This window comes from Crocuta crocuta, unplaced genomic scaffold (assembly GCF_008692635.1).
Source record: "Crocuta crocuta isolate KB4526 unplaced genomic scaffold, BGI_CrCroc_1.0 scaffold528, whole genome shotgun sequence".
In the NCBI taxonomy this organism is placed as follows: domain Eukaryota; kingdom Metazoa; phylum Chordata; class Mammalia; order Carnivora; family Hyaenidae; genus Crocuta; species Crocuta crocuta.
In genome coordinates, this window is record NW_027530010.1 from 433,889 (window position 1) to 456,002 (window position 22,114).

At 42.3% G+C, this 22,114-nt stretch overlaps 1 protein-coding gene across 1 annotated transcript in view; it reads right to left on the reverse strand.

Annotated features, from left to right (window-relative positions):
• The window catches only part of GATAD2B (GATA zinc finger domain containing 2B), an 83,824-nt gene that overhangs the window by 60,938 nt on the left and 772 nt on the right, over nucleotides 1–22,114 (reverse strand). The gene's annotated exons all lie outside the window — the stretch shown is intronic.

Consider the following 22,114-nt stretch of genomic DNA (forward strand, 5'->3'; position numbering starts at 1 on the left):
GTCAAAGTCAGAATAGTGGTTACCTTTGGGGGTGGGGAAGGAATGATAAAGGCTAGAAGGGAGCATGAAAAAGGCTTCTGGGTGGAGGTAATCTTCTAGATCTCCATTTAGGTGGTCACCTTATAAAGCTTTTTCTTTTTTAAACATTTTTAAAAAGATGTATTTATTTTTGAAGGACAGACAGTGTGAGCAGGGGAGGGGCAGAGAGAGGGAGACACAGAATCCCAAGCAGGCTCTGAGCTGTCAGCACAGAGCCCAACATGGGGTTCTTACTCACATGGGGTTCCAACTCATGAGCCGAGCTGTGAGATCATAACCTGAGCCCAAGTTGGGACGCTTAACTGACTGAGCCACCCAGGTGCCCCTAAACCTTTTATTTACATATATAGGGGAAAGGGAGAAGTTCACCAGAAAATACAACAGAAGAAAAACAAGATAAGCAAGAGACTGGCAGTATTTCCTTCTTTCAATGCTGCTAGAAATCAGGTGCAAGAGGTACAGAACCAAGGCATTTGAAGGGCAGGAAGAAAAGTCACTAAATGTCTTGACAATACAATGATTTTCCCTTAAATTCAAGATAGTTGACAGTGTCCAGGTCCTTCCTTTAGCCACACAGCAAAAGTTACCTGTTCTTTTTTACTTAAAAAGCTTTCTAAGATTGATAATCACATCTGAGGTCAGGGGTCCTCTTCACTAAGACTTTCATACCTTTGACTTTGGTAGTTAAGAAAGGTTCTTCAAAAATTCCTCTAACAAGAAAATCTCCAGCATTAAAGAAGTCTGCATGAGATCAGTCATGAAACACACTGGCTCTGAATATCAAAATGGTCGCCTATTCCCAAGCAATAACACCATTCAGTATATGTGCTGCCGAAGCGAGCACACAATAACACCATTCAAACAAGAACTGGATTCTCTCCTCCACTTAGGGTAAGAAAGATAATCTGAATCAGAAAGGAAAGCAGGAGGGGGTGCCTGGGGGGCTCAGTCGGGTAAGTGTCCTAAGTGTCCGACTTCGGCTCAGGTCATGATCTCACGGTTCGTGGGTTCAAGCCCTGCGTCGGGCTCTGTGCTGACAGNGACAACACAAAGCAGAACAGAGTGACTCACTGGTCTCTCTGTAGATAGGAAAAATTTCAGACCAAGAAAGCAATTTCCAATATTGACTCAACTATTAACTACAAAGGAGTTTAGAAGATCTTCCTTATATATTTTACATATCCATCCAGATATCTTAGAGAAAAAAGAGTCATCAGACTAGACATTTTATGTTTCATTGCTTTTTATAGTTTTATATTACAATTTTATTAAGATCTCTTCTGAATTCATTAAAAAAAGTCTGTGGCTATAGCTTTGAAAACTACAATAGTATCTCTTAAAAACACTTTTTAGGAACACCTGCGTGGCTCAGCTGGGTTGAGTGTTTTAGGAACACCTGCGTGGCTCAGCTGGGTTGAGTGTCTGGCTCCTAGTTTCAGTTCAGGTCATGATCTCATGGTTCAGTTCGTGGGATCAAGTTTCGTGTTGTCAGGCTCTGCACTGACAGCTCAGAGCCTGCTTGAGATTCTCTCTCCCTCTCTCTCTGCTGGTTCCCCAACTCATGAGCGTGCAATGCCCTCTCTCTGAAAACAAATAAACACTTAAAAAAAACCCACTTAAAAAAAAAAACATTTATTATTGAGAGACAGAGAGAGACAGAATATGAACATGGGAGGGGCAGAGAGATGGGGAGACACAGAATTTGAAGAAGGCTCCAGGCTTTGAGCTGTCAGCACAGAGCCTGATGCAGGGCTTGAACTCAGAAACCGCGAGGTCATGACTTGAGCCAAAGTTGGATGCTTTAACAACTGAGCCACCCAAGCGCCCCTAAAAAACCCACTTGTTATAAGGAAGAAAAAATGAAGAACACTGAAGAAAAGATGAAGAGCACTCAAATCCTCTGATTTTTCCCTTTTCTATTTCTTCTAATATGATGAGAAAAGGATAANCGGGATTACTTGACTTGGTGCTGTTTCAGACCACCCAACGGAGTGCAAGGGAACGATTAATGCTTCTCATGGAAATACTGAGAAAAATCAGTATTTTTCTACAAATAATCAAAATTACACTGTGTTGTTCTGAAGTGGAAATCTGCTTAAGAAAAATTTTTCTTTAGGGACCCAGCACTATGTCTTTAAAAAATACCAAATGTATTGTAATGGATTCAAATCACTACTTCTGCTATAAAGTTTCCAAAGCTTGGTCAGAGTTTGATACATCTTAAAACTAAAAGGACTGCAGAAAAAGTTGCCTTTACTTCAGTGACTTTGTATGTTTGGGTATTCAAATATTACATTCCTCTAAAACACCACTGGTTTCCTAAAGTTGTTGGAAACAAAAAACAATGAGTTACCAAAATACCAATTCCAAATCATGCAGCTCTGGTAGGTATTTAAAACTGTTAATTATTGGGGCACCTGGCTGGCTCAATCGGTGGAGTGTGCAGCTCTTGATGTCAAGGTCATGAGTTTAGGCCCCACGTTGGGTATGAAGCCTACTAAAAAACAGCAACAACAACAAACCTGTCAAACATCCAAAATTAAACTAGAATCAGGAACTTAAAATTTTTTGTTAAATGTTTATTTATTTGAGAGAGACAGAGAAACAGAGAGAGCGTGCGCAGGAGCAGGGGAGGGGCAGAGAAAGAGGGAGACACAGAATCTGAAGCAGCTCCAGATTCTGAGCTGCCAGCACAGAGGCTGACGCGGGGCTCGAACCCACAAACCATGAGATCATGACCTGAGTTGGACGCTCAATGGCTGAGCGTGCCCCCAGAATCAGGTGCCCCTAGAATCAGGAACTTTAATAACAAGCAAGTTAAAGAGGGAGTCAAAGGGGAAAGAGCATTCGGTTTGGATTCATCCAACAAAATGAGATTACTCCTGGGTAGCCATTTTGAAACTTCCACTGAAAGTCAATTTCTGGCTGACTGATTTTCTTCTGAATAAAATGTTCTTTCAAAAAACACAATCTGGAGATAACTACCTCAGACTTATTACAAACATTTACCAAATAATAGCCTATTTGTCCAGTTATACCACCATTAGTCTGGTACTGGAATTCATCTATGCTACAGATTGGCCTTTTCTATAAAGGGCCAGATAGTAAATATTTTAGTCGTGGGGGACATGATCTCTGTTGTGACTACAAACTCTGACACTAGAGCATGTGAAAGCAGCCACAGACAATACATAAAAAGTGTGATTATTTCCAATGAAACTTTATTTATGGACACCCAAATCTAAATTTTGTATAATTTTTGCATATAGTGAAATATCCTTTTTGTGACTTTTTTTTTTTTTGTAAAACCATTCATACTTCTTAGCTCATGGGCCACAAAGTTTACTAGCCCTTAGTTTGCTGACGTCTCATCTATATGCTTTCATTTATTTCTTTACTTATTATTTAAAGAATTTTTTTAATGTTTATTTTTGAGAGAGAGAGAGAGAGAGAGAAAAAGAAAGGTGGAGGGGCCGAGAGAGAATCCAAAGCACATGAGCTGTCAGTACAGAGCCCAACGTGGGGCTCAAACCCACAAAAAGTGAGATCATGACATGAGCTAGAGTTAGAAGCCTAACTGACTGAGCCACCCAGGCGCCCCTTCACTTATTTAAATAATCTCTGCAGCCAACATGGGGCTCAAACTCACAACCATGAAATCCAGAGTCATATACTCTGCCAACGGAGCCAGTCAGGCGCCCCTCTCATTTATTTTTATTAAACATTTCAAATTTACAAAAAAAGTATAGAGAATATTCTAACAACCATCTACTTATATCACCTAACTTACAAAATAGAACATCACAAAAACACTGAAGCTCTCTGAGTTAACTGTTGCAATCCTATTTTCCTCTCTCTTTTCCTCACAGGTAACTACTATACTGAATTTGGTATTTATCACTGCTGCTTTTTCTTAATACTTTTACTTTATATATGCAGGTATATCTATATAATTAATATGGGGCACCTGGCTGGCTCAGTCATTAGAGCATGAAACTCTTGATCTTTAGGTCATTAGTTTAGCCCCACAATGGGCACAGAGATTACTTTAAAAAAAGAAAAAGAATATTGTATTGTTTTTCAAGTTGAAAAGTTTTACGGCATTATATATAGTATTATATCAACTAATTTTTTCTTTAGTATTACCTTTGATACTGATTCAAGTTGATACAGATAACTAGATTATTCATTTAAAATAGTATAATGCCAATTACAAGGGGCACCTGGGTAGCTCACTCAGTTAAGTGTCTGACTCCTGATTTCCACTCAGGTCACGGTCTCATGGTTCATAAGTTCTAGCTCCACAACGAGCTCTGTTCTGACAGAGCAGAGCCTGCCTGGGATTCTCTATTTCCCCTCCTCTCTCTGCTTCTCTGCCCATGCTCTTACTCTCTCTCAAAATAATAAACTTTTTAAAAATGCCAATTATGAGTATACCAAAATTTAAATTTTCAATTATCTATTTACACAATAAATTAATCACTCATCACATGGCAGGTACTGTTCTAGGTGCAAGGGCTACAACCATGGATAAGGCATAATTCTTCCCTCCACAGAGTTTACTCCGACGGACACTAGCACTTTCCCTTTATTGATATTATCCCTTTTTCCCAAGTGAAGTCTCCAAAGTGCCCCTAAGCTAATTTTATCCCAAAAAATGAAGAATGTGGGGGGTGGGGTCAAGGGGAGAAGGCTACCAATTTAAGTAAATGGAAGAGAAAATCTCTCCCCTCCCTTAAGGTTTAAAGATACTTCTTTAAGTGGGGCACCTGGATGGCTCAGTTGGTAAAGCATCCAACTCTTGATTTCAGCTCAGGTCATCATCTCACGGTTCATGAGTTTGAGCCCCGCATTGGGCTCCATGCTGGTGGTGCAGAGCCTGCTTGGGATTCTCTCTCTCTCTCTCAAAATAAATACACTTTAAAAAACAAACACACACCTCCAGGAATAAATCTCAGCCCAACTACCAAAACTGTTAAGCTTTCAACATTCTAAAATTAGAAACTCCTTCACAGTTGCCCTCACTGAGGCTTACACTACAAACAGGTCAGTAGTGATAAGACAACTGATGATTCCAGTTGTTTTTCCTTTTCATTTCCAAAAACCAATGTCAGGCAGAAGGAAAGATAAACACTACATTAAATCTTTTGATCTATCAGCAAAAGGAAAGATCTCAATAATCCAAAACTCAAGAGAACTGATATTAGAGGCGCCTCGCTGGCTCAATTGGCAGGGCTATGATCTTGATATGACGATGTTGGTGTTGTGGGTTTGAGCCCATGTTGGTTGGGTATACAGATTACTTAAAAATAAAATCTTAAAAAAGAGAGAAAGAGAGAGAGAATTGATATGAGCCAGCCCAGAAGACAAGCTCTGCTCCTTGAAAGTATTTAAATAACAGACTTTTTTTTTCATATTTTAAAAATGTTTATTTTTGGGAGAGAGAGAACACATGCACACACAGGGGAGGGGCAGAGAAAGGGGGAGACACAAAATGCAAGGCAGGCTCCAGGCTCTGATCTGTCAGCCCAGAGCCCGACGCAGGGTTTGAACCCACAAACCTTGAGATTATGACCTAAGCAGATGTTGAACACTCAACTGACTGGGCCACCCAGGCGCCCTTAAAATCACAGACATCTTGAATAGGAATTAAGCAAGAGAACACCACCAATAATAATTAATGAAAGTCTCCCATGTTCTTTTAATCAAGGGATATGGTAACTTTGAATATCTCATGCCCTTGGACTACTCAAATTTCCTATTACTCCTTAAGGATGTTTATGAAAACTAACTTTGTTTCATTTTACTCTTGACAGCAGGCTCTGAATATAGGATAAAATAAAGAATCTGGGACTGTGATACCACCAAAGTTAACTCCTCTACTCTAACACCCTTCCTTATTAAGGCCTACTAATAAGTTCTAAATTCACTAAAAAAAATTAAATCTATTAAATAAAACACATCACCTTCACCCTAAAAGCACACAAACAGAATGAGGAAGACATAAATAAGTGACCCATGGGCAGGAAAACTAGTCAAAAAGGAAATCTGGTCACTTGGTCTTACCCATCTCCTGAAAAGAGCCTGACCCTCCAGACAGTGGAGTGTTTAGTCTCTGCCTCTGCCTACTAGGAGTTCACCTAGAACTCCATTAAGGGGTTTCCATGTGAGCAGGCAAGTAACTGGGAACTGTAGTGCCACTTACTCCTAGAGTTGTTCTGATTTAAAAAGACTGGTGACAAGAAACGAATGTAGCAAAACTTTAACATTTAGATTGACAATTGAGAGGTGTGAGGCACATTTCAAACATGATTTTTTTTTTTTTTTTTTTTTTGAGAGAGAGAGAGTAAGAATCTCAAGCGGCTCTGCACTGTCAGCACAGAGCCCAACATAGGAGTCCAATTTCACAAATCATGAATTGGACACGACACGTTACCAACTGAGCCACCTAGGTGCCCACCAAATTTTTCTTTTAAACTGCCTACTCCTCTTGTCAACAAATGGTTACAGTCACATGGCCAATAATCAAAACTCAAAGATACCTGCTTTTAAGAAAAGAAATGCTAATAAAGTACATAGTTCTCAAAGGCACTTGAAGACAATTCTCATCACTGTCCAGCCACACTTCCATCAAATTTAAACTGGATGGTTTTAGAAACTCTCATGGCCTGTTGGTGTGAATGTAAACTGGTACACATTTTTGGAGAATAATTTAATAATATCTAACAAAATTTTAAGTATGTATACCCTTGATCCAAAAATTACATTTCTAGGAATTTTACTTACAGACACGCTACAATGGATAAAGATGTATGTAAGATGTTTCAGTGGAACCCTGGTTATGACAGAACACACACACATACACAGAACAAGCACATACACACACACAAACACACACGTACACTGGAAACGTCCTCAATGTCCCTCAGAGGAAAGAGATTAATTAAGGCATATCCACACAATGAAATATTACAGACACTGAACGACGTACACATGTGTAACATCTATACACCTATGCAAGCGCACACACACAGAAGAGTACAGCATAATGCTCAAGAGTTTAAGAGTCAGACTTTTAAAAAAAATGTTTATTTTGAGGCGCCTGGGTGGCTCAGTCGGTTAAGCATCCTACTTCAGCCCAAGCTCATAGTTCATGGGTTCGAGCTCCGCATTGGGCTCTGTGCTGACAGCTCAGAGCCTGGAGCCTGCTTTGGATTCTGTGTCTCCTTCTCTCTCTGCCCCTCCCCTACCCACACTCTGTCTCTTTCTTTCTCAAAAAGAAATAAACATTACATTTTTTAAACATTTATTTACATGTTTTAATGTTTCTTTTTGAGAAAGAGAGAGAGAGAACACACAAGTAGGGGAGGGGCAGAGAGAGAAAGGGAGAGAGAGAATCCCAAGCAGGCTCCATGCTGTCAGCGCAGAGCCCCACACAGGGCTGGATCCCACAAACTGTCTGATCATGACCTGAGCCAAAATCAAGAGTCAAATGCTTAACCAGCTAAGTCACCCAGGCGCCTCTATAGTCAGACTTTTAGACTCCATATCCCAGCTCTTGTGCTTACAGATATGTGGCCACAGGCAAATCACGGAACTTCTCCAGGACTTCTTTTCATTTGCAAAATGGGAATGATGACAGCATCTACCTTTAGAATATTGCAAGGATTAAATAAGTTAATTAATGTGAGCACTCAGAATAGTGCCTGGCACACAGAAAAAGCTAAGTTGTCAATCATCATTAAAAACATACCCAAGTATTAAATGAATATAGGCAAGCAATCACAATAGCTAAAACGAAAGCAACCAGACTAGACAAACATTAAGAGACTGCGAAAACAGTATTTTCATGATTTGGTAAGCCTGTCTCATGCTTAGACCTAAATTGTAAAAACTGCTGAATAAAGGTACTATTCCTACTTAAAAGACACTTATTCCTAATATATTGTTATTTTATATATACATTGTATCAAGTATTAGTTATTCTAATACATGCATTTTTTTAAAAATTTTTTAATGTTTTATTTATTTCTGAGAGAGAGAGAGAGAGAGAGACAGCGTGAGCAGGGGAGGATCAGAGAGAGAGAGGGAGACACAGAATCTGAAACAGGTTCCAGGCTGTGAGCTGTCAGCACAGAGCCGGATGTGGGGCTTGAACCCATGAACCGTGAGATCATGACCTGAGCCGAAGTCAGACGCTTAACCGACTGAGCTACCCAGGGGCCCCAGTACATGTATTCTCTTTTGGGCTATGTATCTTCTAAAAGACTGAGGTTGTGTCATTTACACTTATACTCTACATCACCTACAGATAGGCCTTTTCCATAGTAGGTGCACAACAAACATTCTATGAATATACAAATTGTCAGGCCTTTTTAGTTCCCCACAACCAGTGCACTGAAGTGGTTACAAAGTTCTGACAGGTAGAACAAGAAAACCAAGTTTTCTCTTTATCAAAGTGATTAACTGCCATTTTCCTAGACTGAAGAAATCTAGGATAGAGAAAAACACCTGGGATCTATATTTCATGAGCTGGAAAAATAACCCCACATCATTGATCAGAGCTTTGGATTTTCTGACACAATCTGATTTCATGAACTAGGTAGTCAACCTTACTAATTTTTTTTTAAGATCTCATTTTTAAGTAATCTCTACATCCAACATGGGACTCAAATGCACAACCCCAAGATCAAGAGTCGCATGCTCTATGGACTGAGCCAGCCAGGCACCCGTCTTAAATTAAGTTTAATATCCTAGTAATACTCAAATTATGTATATTCAATGTTAAGAGAATAAAAGCAATGAAAGTCATTAAAGATCAAAATTTGTAGGCAACAGGAAAGGTACACAGCCATAAACTCAAATATTCGTTCCCAAGTGAGCTCTGATAGCCATGAAAATATTTGACCCTTAAAATTTTCATTTAAAGACTTCTCTAGGGGTGCCTGGGTGGCTCAGCTGGTTAAGCATCCGACTTCGGCTCAAGTCATGATCTCGAGGTTCGTGGGTTCGAGCTCCGTATCAAGCTCTGTGCTGACGGCTAGCTCAGAGCCTGGAGCCTGCTTCAGATTCTGTGTCTCCCTCTTTCTCTGCCCCTCCCCTGCTCATGCTGTCTCTCTCTCTCTCAGAAATAAATTAAAAAACATTAAAAATTAAAAAAAAGAATTCTCTATATATAGACTGGGAAAAAATGGATATTACTACACCAAAAAAGCAAGATACCATTTCACACCAACTTGGAAGGCTTTTATAAAAACACGCAACAGAAGGGGCGCCTGGGTGGCTCAGATGGTTGACTGATCATTACCTGATACTGGCTCAGGTTGTGATCTCATGGTCATGAGATCAAGCCCCGAGTGGGGCTCGGTGCTGAGAGCTCAGAGCCTGCTTGGGATTCTCTCTCTCTGCCCCTCCCCTGTGCATGGGCGTGCTCTCTCTCAAAATAAATAATTAGGGGGCTCCATGGTGGCTTAGTTGGTTAAGTGTCCAACTCTTGATTCTGGCTCAGGTCATGATTTCACCGTTCCTGAGTTCAAGTCCTGCGTAGGGCTCTGCACTCCTGCTTAGGATTCCCTGTCTCCATCTCTCCATGCCCCTCCCACATGTGCTCTCTCTCTCAAAATAAATAAACTTCAAAAATTCAAAATAAACATTTAAAAAAATTTTAAGCAGAAAATAAAGTGTTGCTAAGGATACTGGACCCCTTGTGCATTACTGGTGGGAATGTAAATGGTACAGTCACTGCAGAAAATAGTTTGGTGGTTCCTCAAAAAATTTCCATATGATCCAGCAATTCCAACTCTGGGTATATACTCAAAAGAATTGAAAGCAGAGACTCAAAACAAATATCTGTATACCCATGTTCACAGCAGCATTATATACAGAACCAAAAGTTTGAAACAGCTGAAGTACCCACTGACAGATAAAAAGATAAAATGTGGTGTATACACAAAGTAGGATATATGTTCAGCCTTAAAAAGGAATGAAATTCTGACACACATTACAAGAAATGGATGAACCTGGAAAACATTATCCAAGTTAAATGAGCCAAAGACAAAAAGACAAACATTGTATTATTCCACTTATACGAGGTACCAAATGTAGTCAGAAGTATAGAGACAAAGTAGAATGGTTGTAAGGGACTGGTCAGGAGAGGGATAATAGAGTTATTTTTTTTTTTTTCCTGAGAGAGAGACAGCATGAACAGGGGAGGGTCAGAGAGAAGGAGATACAGAATCTGAAACAGGCTCCAGGCTGTCAGCACAGAGCCCAACGCGGGGCTCGAACCCACAAACTGTGAGATCATGACCTGAGCTGAAGTCGGCCACTTAACCGACTGAGCCACCCAGGCACCCCAATAGAGTTATTTTTTTTTTTTTAATGTTTTATTTATTTCTAGGAGAGAGAGAGAGACAGCGTGAGCAGGGGAGGGTCAGAGAGAGAGGGAGTCACAGACTGAAACAGGCTCCAGGCTCTGAGCTGGCAGTCAGCACAGAGCCCGACGCGGGGCTCAAACCCACGAACCACGAGATCATGACCTAAGCGAAAGTCGGACGCTTAACCGACTAAGCCACCCAGGCGCCCCATTAGAATTATTTTTTAATAGGTACCGAGTTTCAGCCTGGGAAGATGAAAATGTTCTGGAGACAGACAGTGCTAATGGCTGCACAACGAGAATGTACTTAATGCCACTGAACTGTATACTTAAAAATGTTTAAAATGGTAAACTTATGTGTATTCGACCACAAACTGTGTGGTAAATTTACCATTATCTTGTAAAAGAATGTCTAACATTTACTGAATAATTACTATCTGCAAAGCACAAAAAAGTTAAGTAAAAGATCTTACAACTACCAGTAAATGGTGGAGCAGAAATTTGAACCCAGGACTTCGACTGTGGAGCTATACTTATAACCATTACGGTGACCAAAAGTTTTTCTAGTTTAACCAAAGAAAGCAAGCTTTGAAGTAATTAAGGGGAAAATCTCCACTAAGAGTAGTAGCAATACCAGACTGGGCTCTCATATCCAGACGCCTGAATTCAATTTATGCACAACACTGAGAATGGTTGGTTCAGGGCTGGGGGGCTGGGGGCAGGGAGATACAACACCAAAGGTTTTCAGAATAACAAGCAAAAGCTAATGTGGCCCAATCTAGACAGCACACTGAGATGTACTAAGCAGCTCCAGTAACAACAGAATTAAAATGCCCACTTCCAAAGGCTTCTTCAGTTAGTTTATATAGCTATAAAACAATAACTAAAAAATCTCACCATTCTCCTGCAGTAATTCTTTTAACCATAACACACAACAATACCCCTATACACTCCTTTTCACACCCTCAACCCAATTGAATCCAGAAGATAGCAGAATGACACATAACTACAGACACTTTAAAATTTTATTTTTTTAATGTTTATTTTTGAAAGAAAGAGAGAGAGAGAGAGAGAGAGGAGGGGAGGGACAGAGAGAATGGGAGACACAGAATCTGAAGCAGGCTCCAGGTTAGAGCTGTCAGGACAGAGCCCAACACCAGGCTCGAATGCATGGACAGCGAGATCATGACCTGAGCTGAAGTAGGACATTCAAACAACTGAGCCACCCAGGTGCTCCTAAAATCTTATTTTTTTTAAGTTTATTTATTTAATTTGACAGAGAAGGAGAGAAAGGGAAGAAGAGGAGGGGGGAAGGAAGATGAGAGAATCCCAAGCAGGTTCCACACTGACAGCATGGAGCTGGATGCAGGGCTGAACTCACAAACCGTTAGATCATGACCTGAGCCAAGTTCAAGGGCGGACACTTAACCAACTGCGCCACCCAAGCCCCTAACATTTTATTTATTAAAAAATTTTTAAATGTCTTATTCATATTGTGAGAGAATAAGAGGCATGGGCAGGGGAGGGGCAGAGAGAGAAGGAGACACAGAATCAGAAGAAGGCTCCAGGCTCTGAGCTGTCAGCACAGAGTCCAACATGAGGCTGGAACTTACAAAACAGAAGATCATGATCTGAGAGAAAATCGGATGCTTAACCGACTAAACCACCCAGACGGCTCCTGAAATGTTATTTTTGATACAACTTTATCACACTGTATTTTATTCCCTCCTGTGAATATTGCCATATTTGGCCAGCCAGAATACCAGGTTTAATTTGGAAATGAAAACTGCCCAGATTCTAACCTTGGTTATACTCTTCTGTGATGTCCACCACTCTATATTTGACAAAATTGGGAACCTACAATTTAACACCAGATAGATATCAAAGCTTTGAAATGCAACAGTCACGCAACAATCAAAACAGCTTATAACTACTCGTGAACTGTATTAAATCAGTAGATCTCAAATAGATTTTTATATCCCTAGTTAGGCTAGAAATGTCTTATTCCCTTGAATCCGCAAGATTTTTCAAAGATGCACTTGTTATTTTTAAGATGTTTCTGTCCACTGAGAAAACACAGCTGTAAAACATATTTTTCCAATCACCCATACTCCTTGAAACCTTTCAGTTCAATATTGATGCATTATACAGAATTTAGACGGGGAACAGCACTCCAAGCAGAAGGTGAAGAGTTAAAAATGAAGGCTAATGAAAATTTTGTATTGAGTCTTAGTGTAATCAGAAACCATTATTCTAGTTTCTACTCATCTGGCACAAAATACCTGGATTTAAAACACTCTAGGGGCACCTGGGTGGCTCAGTCGGTTAAGCGTCCAACTTTGGCTCAGGTCATGATCTCACAGTCCGTGGGTTTGACCCCATGTCGGGCTCTGTGCTGACAGCTCGGAGCCTGGAGCAGCTTCGGATTCTGTGTCTCCCTCTCTCTCTGAACCTCCCCTGCTCACACTTCCATGCGCGCGCGCTCTCTCTCTCTCTATATATATATGAAATAAATAAAACACTTTAGAAAAATAAAACACTCTAAAAAACCCCCAAAACTTCAGGGGCACCTGGGTGGCTCAGTTGGTTAACTGTCCGACTCTCGGTTTCACTCAGGTCGTGATCTCAAGGTTTACAGGATCAAGCCCTGAATCTGACTCCGTGATGACACTGCAGAGCCTGCTTGGGATTTTCTCTCTCCTTCCCTCTCTGGCCTTCTCCTGCTTGCTCTCTCTCAAAATAAAAAAACTAAAAAAAATTTTTCTCTAAACCAAGACTTTCAAATTTATAATACACTCAGCTGAGGAACGGAGCATTCTTTATTACGTGAATTATAGAACAAACAAAACACACTCTCAACAATAGCCAAAACATGGAAAGAGCCTAAGTGTCCATCAACGGACGAATGGATCAAGAAGATGTGGTTTATCTCTACGATGGAATACTCCATGGCAATGAGAAAGAATGAAATCTAGCCATGTGTAGCAACATGGACAGAACTTGAGGGTGTTATCCTGAGCGAAATAAGTCAGGCAGAGAAGGACAGCTACCATATGTTTGCACGCATAGGAGGATTAGGAGGAATTTAACGGAGGACCCCGGAGGAGCAGAAGGAGGGAAATAGTGGAGGAGAGGGAGAGAGGCAAACCATGAGAGACTCTTGAATGCTGAGAACAAACTGAGGGCTGATGGGGGTGGGGGAGAGGGGAAGTGGGGTGATGTGCATGGAGGAGGGCACTTGTGGGGATGAGCCCTGGGCGTTATATGGAAACCAACTTGACAATAAACTATTTACAAACAAAAAACAGCATCAGAGAAACATTCATTTACTCATGGACACTTATAAGCCGAAGTCTGGTATATGGCAAGAGTGTCATGACACTCACATCAAATTTTCATAGGATCTAATATACGGTTTTCTAGCCACGCTGTCCAGGACAGTAGGAATTCACAAGACCAACTGTTTCAATCTTTTTGATGGCAACCCATCAACCCAGCCATATAAAATATGTTAAAGAATGCTCAGAAAACTGCCCCTCCATCCAAAAAATGTTATCCTATAGGGGAAACACTTTCAATATTTTTCAATGGCAGCTCAAACTAGGAGATAAAAGTTTGAAATTCAGGAGTCAACACCATTCAGGTAATCTTCATACCTTTAAACAATGTAAGGACAAATTTCTCAAAGTTTTGTTTTAATTTCAAGACCAACGTATCACCTTCAAAGGACTGAAAAACCAAAAGTATTACTCTTTCTGTCCTCTGAGCCTCAGGTCCGTCTGCATGCCTCACAGAAGAGAAAGAAAAATGGGCTTTACAGATTCTTCAGTGTGATACCAACATCTTCACAGAAAGGAGCTTCCTGCTCTTGGCTCATTGGTTTCTGTTCACTTAGAGAGTTGCAACCTTCCTCTCCTGCATTTAGCACAGTAGATGAAAGGTGGTGGGGGCAGCAGCTCAGTCAACCCCCTGGGAATTAACTGACTCACAGGACTCATGGGAGGGGGGAGGGACTGGCAGCCTCCACACCAATGAAGTTGCTAAAAAATATCTAGCTTAATGCCACCATTCTAATTCTCTGGAAAACCAGCACACAAAAGCAATCAATTCCCTCATTCCGGAGTGACAACCCCTAAAAAACTTTCACCTCAAAGAGGAAAGTAGAATAGCAAAGCACAGTACTCTCAAAGCATTGAGATCACTAATACCTTAAGAAGCTCTTTCATGGTCAAATAGTTGTGAGAATCTCTGCATACTTCAGCCATTCTTTTACCACTCCCAATGTGTACAACGTATATTTAGACATGCAAGGCTGTGAGAAGTCATGCTGTGAAGAAATTTGCCTTAACTTAATGTAACCCAGACTTTTTCAAAACACTATTTGACCAGGTAACTTTCACAAAAGACCTATTAATGCTATTCTACTTTTTGTTTTGTTTTTGCTATGTTTTTAGGGCAAAACAATACTCTGTGAGAAATGTTAGGAGAATGGTAAGATCACAACTTTTGGGGTCAGGCAGAGTTGTTCAAATATGGATTCCAGGAAAATGACAATGTCTCTAGGAACTGGGTTTTCTCATCTATAAAATGGTTACAGTATCTCCCTCACAGAGTTACCACATGAATTAAAATAGTACAAAGCCTTTACACAAAGAGAGTGCTTGAAAAATGAGCTTACATTTAAAAAAATCCTTTTAAGTTCTTTTTTTTTTATTTAATATTTTTTATTTATTTCTAGGAGAGAGAGAGAGACAGCATGAGCAGGGGAGGGTCAGAGAGAGAGGGAGATACAGACTCTGAAATAGGCTCCAGGCTCTAAGCTAGCTGTCAGCTCAGAGCCCGACGCGGGGCTCGAACCCACGACCCGCGAGATCATGACCTAAGTGAAAGTCGGACGCTTAACTGACTAAGCCACCCAGACGCCCCAAAATCCTTTTAAGTTCTAAAAGTTGCAAACATGCAATCCAAAAAAACTGAGAAAAAAAATGACAGAATCCATGACTGAGACACTTCTTGACAAGTATAGCTTCCCAAGATTTTGCAACCTTTTCTGTTCACTGGGACATTGGGACAGATTTAAATCCATCACACTTAAGACAATAAACGGGTAGACCACACCTACAGATGATAAAGACTATGAACAGAACTCAGGTTGTAGAAGAATATTTACTGCTGTCTTCAATGACAAAAAGGGCCTCATTTCAATATGAACAAGAAAAAAGGAGTTATAAGAAAATTCAGCTGGGTCAGCACTTAATAATTAACAGGTGAACAGCGCTTTACAGTTTTTAAAGCACCTTTAAAGTCTCATTTGACTGACAGAAATGTAGTGAAATAGAGTGGCTCTTGGATCCCCATTTCTGAGGTGAGAAAACTATGGCTTGAAGCCTTCAAATGACCAAACCGAGGTCACACAGACGATACATGGCAGAGCCAGGACTCCAACCCTGTGGTTCTGCCCCAGAATGTAACAAAAGGGGTACTTCTAAACGTATGCAGCGTTTTCNACAGCATGAGCAGGGGAGGGTCAGAGAGAGAGGGAGATACAGACTCTGAAATAGGCTCCAGGCTCTAAGCTAGCTGTCAGCTCAGAGCCCGACGCGGGGCTCGAACCCACGACCCGCGAGATCATGACCTAAGTGAAAGTCGGACGCTTAACTGACTAAGCCACCCAGACGCCCCAAAATCCTTTTAAGTTCTAAAAGTTGCAAACATGCAATCCAAAAAAACTGAGAAAAAAAATGACAGAATCCATGACTGAGACACTTCTTGACAAGTATAGCTTCCCAAGATTTTGCAACCTTTTCTGTTCACTGGGACATTGGGACAGATTTAAATCCATCACACTTAAGACAATAAACGGGTAGACCACACCTACAGATGATAAAGACTATGAACAGAACTCAGGTTGTAGAAGAATATTTACTGCTGTCTTCAATGACAAAAAGGGCCTCATTTCAATATGAACAAGAAAAAAGGAGTTATAAGAAAATTCAGCTGGGTCAGCACTTAATAATTAACAGGTGAACAGCGCTTTACAGTTTTTAAAGCACCTTTAAAGTCTCATTTGACTGACAGAAATGTAGTGAAATAGAGTGGCTCTTGGATCCCCATTTCTGAGGTGAGAAAACTATGGCTTGAAGCCTTCAAATGACCAAACCGAGGTCACACAGACGATACATGGCAGAGCCAGGACTCCAACCCTGTGGTTCTGCCCCAGAATGTAACAAAAGGGGTACTTCTAAACGTATGCAGCGTTTTCTCATAGTCCTATTTTTAGTATCTTTTAGGTGACAGGCACCATGCTAGGAACTGGAGACACAACAGTAAAACTGAGGATGTTTACGGACCACGGAGAGCAGACAAGCAATATTTATACGGTGAGATCAAAGAAGAAAGCATATGTGAGTCTCTCTGGGAGAGACAGAGAAGGCTTCGCAGAAAGTGGCCTTTGAGAGGAGACCTGGAGGCTGATGTAGGAGCTAGAAGAACTGTATTTGCTCATGCATAAACCTGTAAGGCTGGACAGGAAGGCAAAGGCCATGATTATAGAGCCTGAACACCATGAGAAGTTTAAATTTTACCTTTACATGATTGTAAGCTATTGAATACTTTTGAGAAAGGCCAAGACAATAATCCGATCTCTGTGTCAAACCATTCTGAAGACAGTATGATTGAGAGTTTAAAAGGGAACAAAACTAAAACCAAAGAGAACTATAAGAGATCACGAGAGTTGTAGGCCTGAAGTAGGAGACCAGCAATGGAAACAGGGAAGGAGATGCGGATTCAGAAGTAGTTAGGAAGTAATGAATAAGAGAGAACTGAATTATAGCCCCATTTCTGGCTTAGGTGACACAGAAGGGGAGCTGACGATGAAGATGCTGAGTGTGAGGCAACGATGGATAACAGAGGCAGAGGAGTCTAGCACAGAGTAGAAAACTGAAAACAAGAGGCTGGACTTTAAGAGAGATATGGTAAGGTATGTGAATACATGAGGGTTTTTTTTCTTTTAATAAAAAAGAGTTATTTATCATTTCAATGGGAAGGCAATAATTTTATCATTATCTGATTGATGCTTCAAAGTTCACACTTTAAAATTCCATATTATGCTAATCACATTTCATACTTTTGTTATAAACAACTGTGAGATTAGGAAAACAGTTTCTATTTTTATTTGATCGACAAATATTTATTAACTATGCATCAAGCACTGTATTAGGCATTAAAACGCCAAAATAAATCGATACTTTCGTGGACCTCACATCATAGAAGGGGAAACAGTAAGCAATAAATGTAAAAAAACGGGGGGGGGGGGGCCTGGCCCTGGCTTGATCAGAGGAGCACATAGACTCTTGATCTTGGGTCGTGAGTTTGAGCCCCACAATGGGTGTAGAAATCACTTAAATAAACTTTTAAAAAAGCAACAAATGTAACAAATATGTTATAAAGTTATAAGTGCTATAAAAAAACAAAAAGAGAGGGGCAGCTAGGTGGCTCTGTCCATTAAACGTCCAGCATCCGACTCCGGCTCAGTGTCCCATTCCAGCTCAGGTCATGATCTCACGGTTGGGGGGTTCAAGCCTCACATGGGGCTCTCTGCTGGCAGCTCAGAGCCTGGAGCCTGCTTCAGATTGTGTCTCCCTCTCTCTTTGTCCTACCCTACCTCATGCTCGCTCTCTCTCAAAAATAAATAAACAAAAAATAAAAATAAAAACACAAAAACAGAGCATAGCAGAATTCGGAAAGGTGGTCAAGGTGCAATTTTAAGAGGTAGGATAAGATCTCATTGAAAAGGTGACATATTTAAGCAAAAACCTGAAAGTGAGGAAATTAGTCATTTGTATTATCTCTGTAGGAAAAACTATTTCTCACTATCTGGAATAGCTAGTGCAAAGATTCTAAGATAAAAAATGTAACTAATGCATTAAAGTAACAAGTCAAGGTGGCTGGACCTGAGTGAGCAACAGGGAGAAAAAGAGATCAGCCACTTTGGAAATAACTTCTAGGTAAGAGATGCACAAACCCTCCAGTTAACATTTCTAATCCCTCACAACTACAATGGGTACTTATTTTTAAAAAATTTTTTAATGTTTTATTTATGTCTGAGAGAGAGACAGCATGAGCAGGGGAGGGCCAGAGAAAAAGGGAGACACAGAATCCGAAGACAGGCTCCAGGCTCTGAGCTGGCAATCAGCACAGGGCCCGACACAGGGCTCGAACCCACGAACCTTGAGATCATGACCTGAGCTAAAGTCGGACGCCCAACCTACTGAGCCACCCAGGCGCTCCTACAATGAGTACTTTTTAATCCTGATGTCTAATCTAAATCCTACTAACATTCCAGCCTATATCTGGGGAGACTACAAATTCCACCTTCCCCCAAAACAGACAAGTTCAAGAAACCTTTGATCAAGAGGTTTAAAGCACGACTTTCAGGTTCAAGTAATGATAATCTGAATTATCTTTAAAATATAAACATTTTACATTGCTTGTGAAAATCAAGAATGGCTCAGGAATGTGGAAATACTGTCATTTTTTATCAATAGTTTACTGGCTAGTATTAATAACAATCAAATTTGTATGTTGTCAAAGCTGCTTCTGCAATTACTGGAACTCTCGGAGGTCTGGGATCTGACCAGTTTCACACCTCAAAAGTAACAAAACATGTGTTCTTATTCATCTGTTGCTTTTGGTATAATAACCCAAAACTCTTGATAGCTTCTTGCCAGTTAACGGCAACGTAGGGCAATGACAAAGATTAGAGGATTTGAGGGAGACACCAACTAAGAAGTGGAGCAGATGCGCTAAGTTCTGTTAACGACCCGGGGTCACTCCTTTCCTACTCCACGAACTCAAAACTACACAGGAATATTTCATACATCCACAAGAGAGAAAAAGATGACATGAAGAGGAAGCATTTTAAATCAGACCTACCCTCCAGTGCTTTCATCGTTACCACCCAAATACGGGAGTCTCTCTGCTTCATGGACTCCAGAGTCACCAAGATCCACCCAAAGTATCACAGGAATAGAATACTGAGAATAAAACAAACAATACAGCTAACAGAAGCTTTCCCCCCTAAAAGTCAGCCCTTTTCAAGAAAAACTGAACTTCCTCATGTATCTTTTCCCAAGCCTGGCCGATGCAAACTGCAACTTTGTGTGGCATTATCTGAGAGGATTTTTCCTGAGCAAGAGGTGGACAGCTTTACACCAGGGCTAGATTTATAGTCAATCTGGGTGTGTCTTTTTTTTTCCCCCCTTTCCCCAGACTGCTTCAGAAAATGCCTGACTATTGTGCCTTAATGTGTTATGATGCAGAGCTTTAAATACTGCAAAAGTTCTAGGAAAGAATTCCTTGGTCAAGTTATGGCTCAAATCTTACACTTTCTCCAGCAGTTGTTTTAATCAATCAAAGTTGGTTTGGCTTTTCTCAATGAGCCCAACACCGCGAGCATTCTGAGCACGGAGGGCTGTCAGCGTGCTTGTCCCAGTGGGCTGGTGAACACAGAGCATCCTCCAGAGCCTAGAAACCAGGACAGCACAACTGCTGCTCCCTACAGGTGCACCTCCAGCTTGGTGGGTGGGGAAGGGAAGGGAAGGGAAGGGAAGGGAAGAGAAGGGAAGGGAAGGGAAGGAAAGGGAAGGGAAGGGAAGGTAAGGGAGGGAGGAAGGGAGGAAGAGTAAACTGAAACAAGAGGCCTGGTTTACATGAACATACCCCTTAAACCAGGATGAATCCAGAGGCCCAAGCATACGATCGGATACTACTACTGGCACACTGACCCTACCCCACATGCTGCAGTTCTGTAACCAAAATCCAACCAGCCTGAAGGTCTGGCCAGGTCCAGCAAGGGGGGGTGGGGGGTGATGGGAATTGGAAACATTTGTCAGGAAAAAAAAAAAAAAGAAAAGAAAGATAAAGGAAGAAAAGGGAAAGAGAGCAACACAAGAAGCTCTGCAATGAACTTTGCGACTCTGAAGTTCAGAAAAAATCTTCACTTCTTCCGTCCCCAGCCCTGTGGCCTTATTTATGCTAAACACAGCAGTAAAAGTCACTACCAGATCCTAGATTTGAAGGACTGATCAGGGTACCTGGTCTACACTGATCCTAAACAAGTACATGAATGCAGCCTCTATTCAGATCCTTTTTGAACTGCCTCTAAACAGGAAGTTAACAGACATCACACAGTCAGGGGAGGCGGACCACAGTGTCATGAAGATGGATGCTGCTGTCACTGTTGCGGATCCCTCTCACTTCAGGAAGTGTTTGTTCTCAAGGAAGGAATAAGCAGAACAAAAGTTGAGAAGCCTCACCTCTTCCCAAACTGGGTCATTCAGTCTACAGGTCTGGCCTTCTGAGTCCTACCGAGTAATATTCACCTGCTGTGTTCCTCACCACGATGACGACCACCGCCACCAGACTAGAACTAAGCTCCTCTAAAGACAGGTCAGTACCCCGCTACCTCATTATTCTCACAACCCGCCTGCTTAGAAAGCCCAAGGAAAGGGTATCCTTGACCCAGCCCATCCCCAAACTGAGGCCAGGTAACAGTTACCCAAAAAGCAGCACCATTTCCAACAGATGTGGGCCTTCCTTCCAAACAACACACCCCCTCCAGTAGCCCCAGGAGCGGCCTCGTTCACCAAGCGCGCCCAGAAATGTTACTCGAGAACAGTACTCTACCAAGACCGCTGGGCACCGAGAACGTGAACGAGACTTCTAAGAAGAGCTGAGATCAGTGTATAAGAGGAAAAGCAGTAAAGTTAGCACTAAACATCCCACAGGTTAACCTCCAACATACAGACACCGCTGCTGCCCCCAGAAAACGAGGAGACAGCAGCGGATGGGGAGGGGACTTGGTGGCTGGAGATGCGGGAGGGAAGCATTCACTTTGTGTCACATGCACGCCCTGCCTATCCAAAACTAAATTATTAGGAGTAAAAATGTCTCAAACGCGCAAAAGCACCAGCTCTTCCCCAGGGATCTGGGCGACCCGGTTTCGCTCCAGCTGCCGCCAGGCCAGTCCTCGGTGCTGCAGTGTGGCCTTCCGCGTTGGCGAAACCGAGGAAGCGTCCCCCCAGGCCCCTCGAGCGCGCACAAAAGCCCTCCACATCACCACGAGAAAACTCCCGATTCTCCGGATGACAGCAGAAGAAAAGGCTGAGCGCTGGCTCGGCTAACACGCACGTGCCACCCACCCGCCAGCGGTGCCTCCGTCTCCACCTCGGCGCCGAGCCTGGGCGCCGACACCTTGTGTCTGGGGGAGTCGGAAGAAGCGAGCAAACCCTCGCGGAGGGGAAGGCCGTCCCGGGCCGGCGAAGGGCGCCGGCAGGGGCGGCTCGATCCTCGGTGCAGCCGAGGGCAGGGCAGGGCGGCCGAAAAGACGCGAGCTCCCGGAGAGGCGAGGGGAGGGCCGGTCCCAGTTCCGACGACCCCCGGGCACCGGGCCGGGATGCAAGCGCAGGGCGTCCCGGGAGCCCCGCGGGGACAGGGGCAACGGAGTCGCCACACAAGAGAAGCGCCCACACGAGCGGGGACAATTCCCTTCCCCGACAGGAGGGCGACGAATAAAGGGCCCAGGTTCTGCGCTCCTGAGCCCTTCACCTACATAAAGAGAAGCCCCCGCGCCGCCCGCACCCTACGGAGCCCCCGGGGGCCCCGGCGGCCGGCGGACCCGGCCCAGCGCTCGGGGATAGG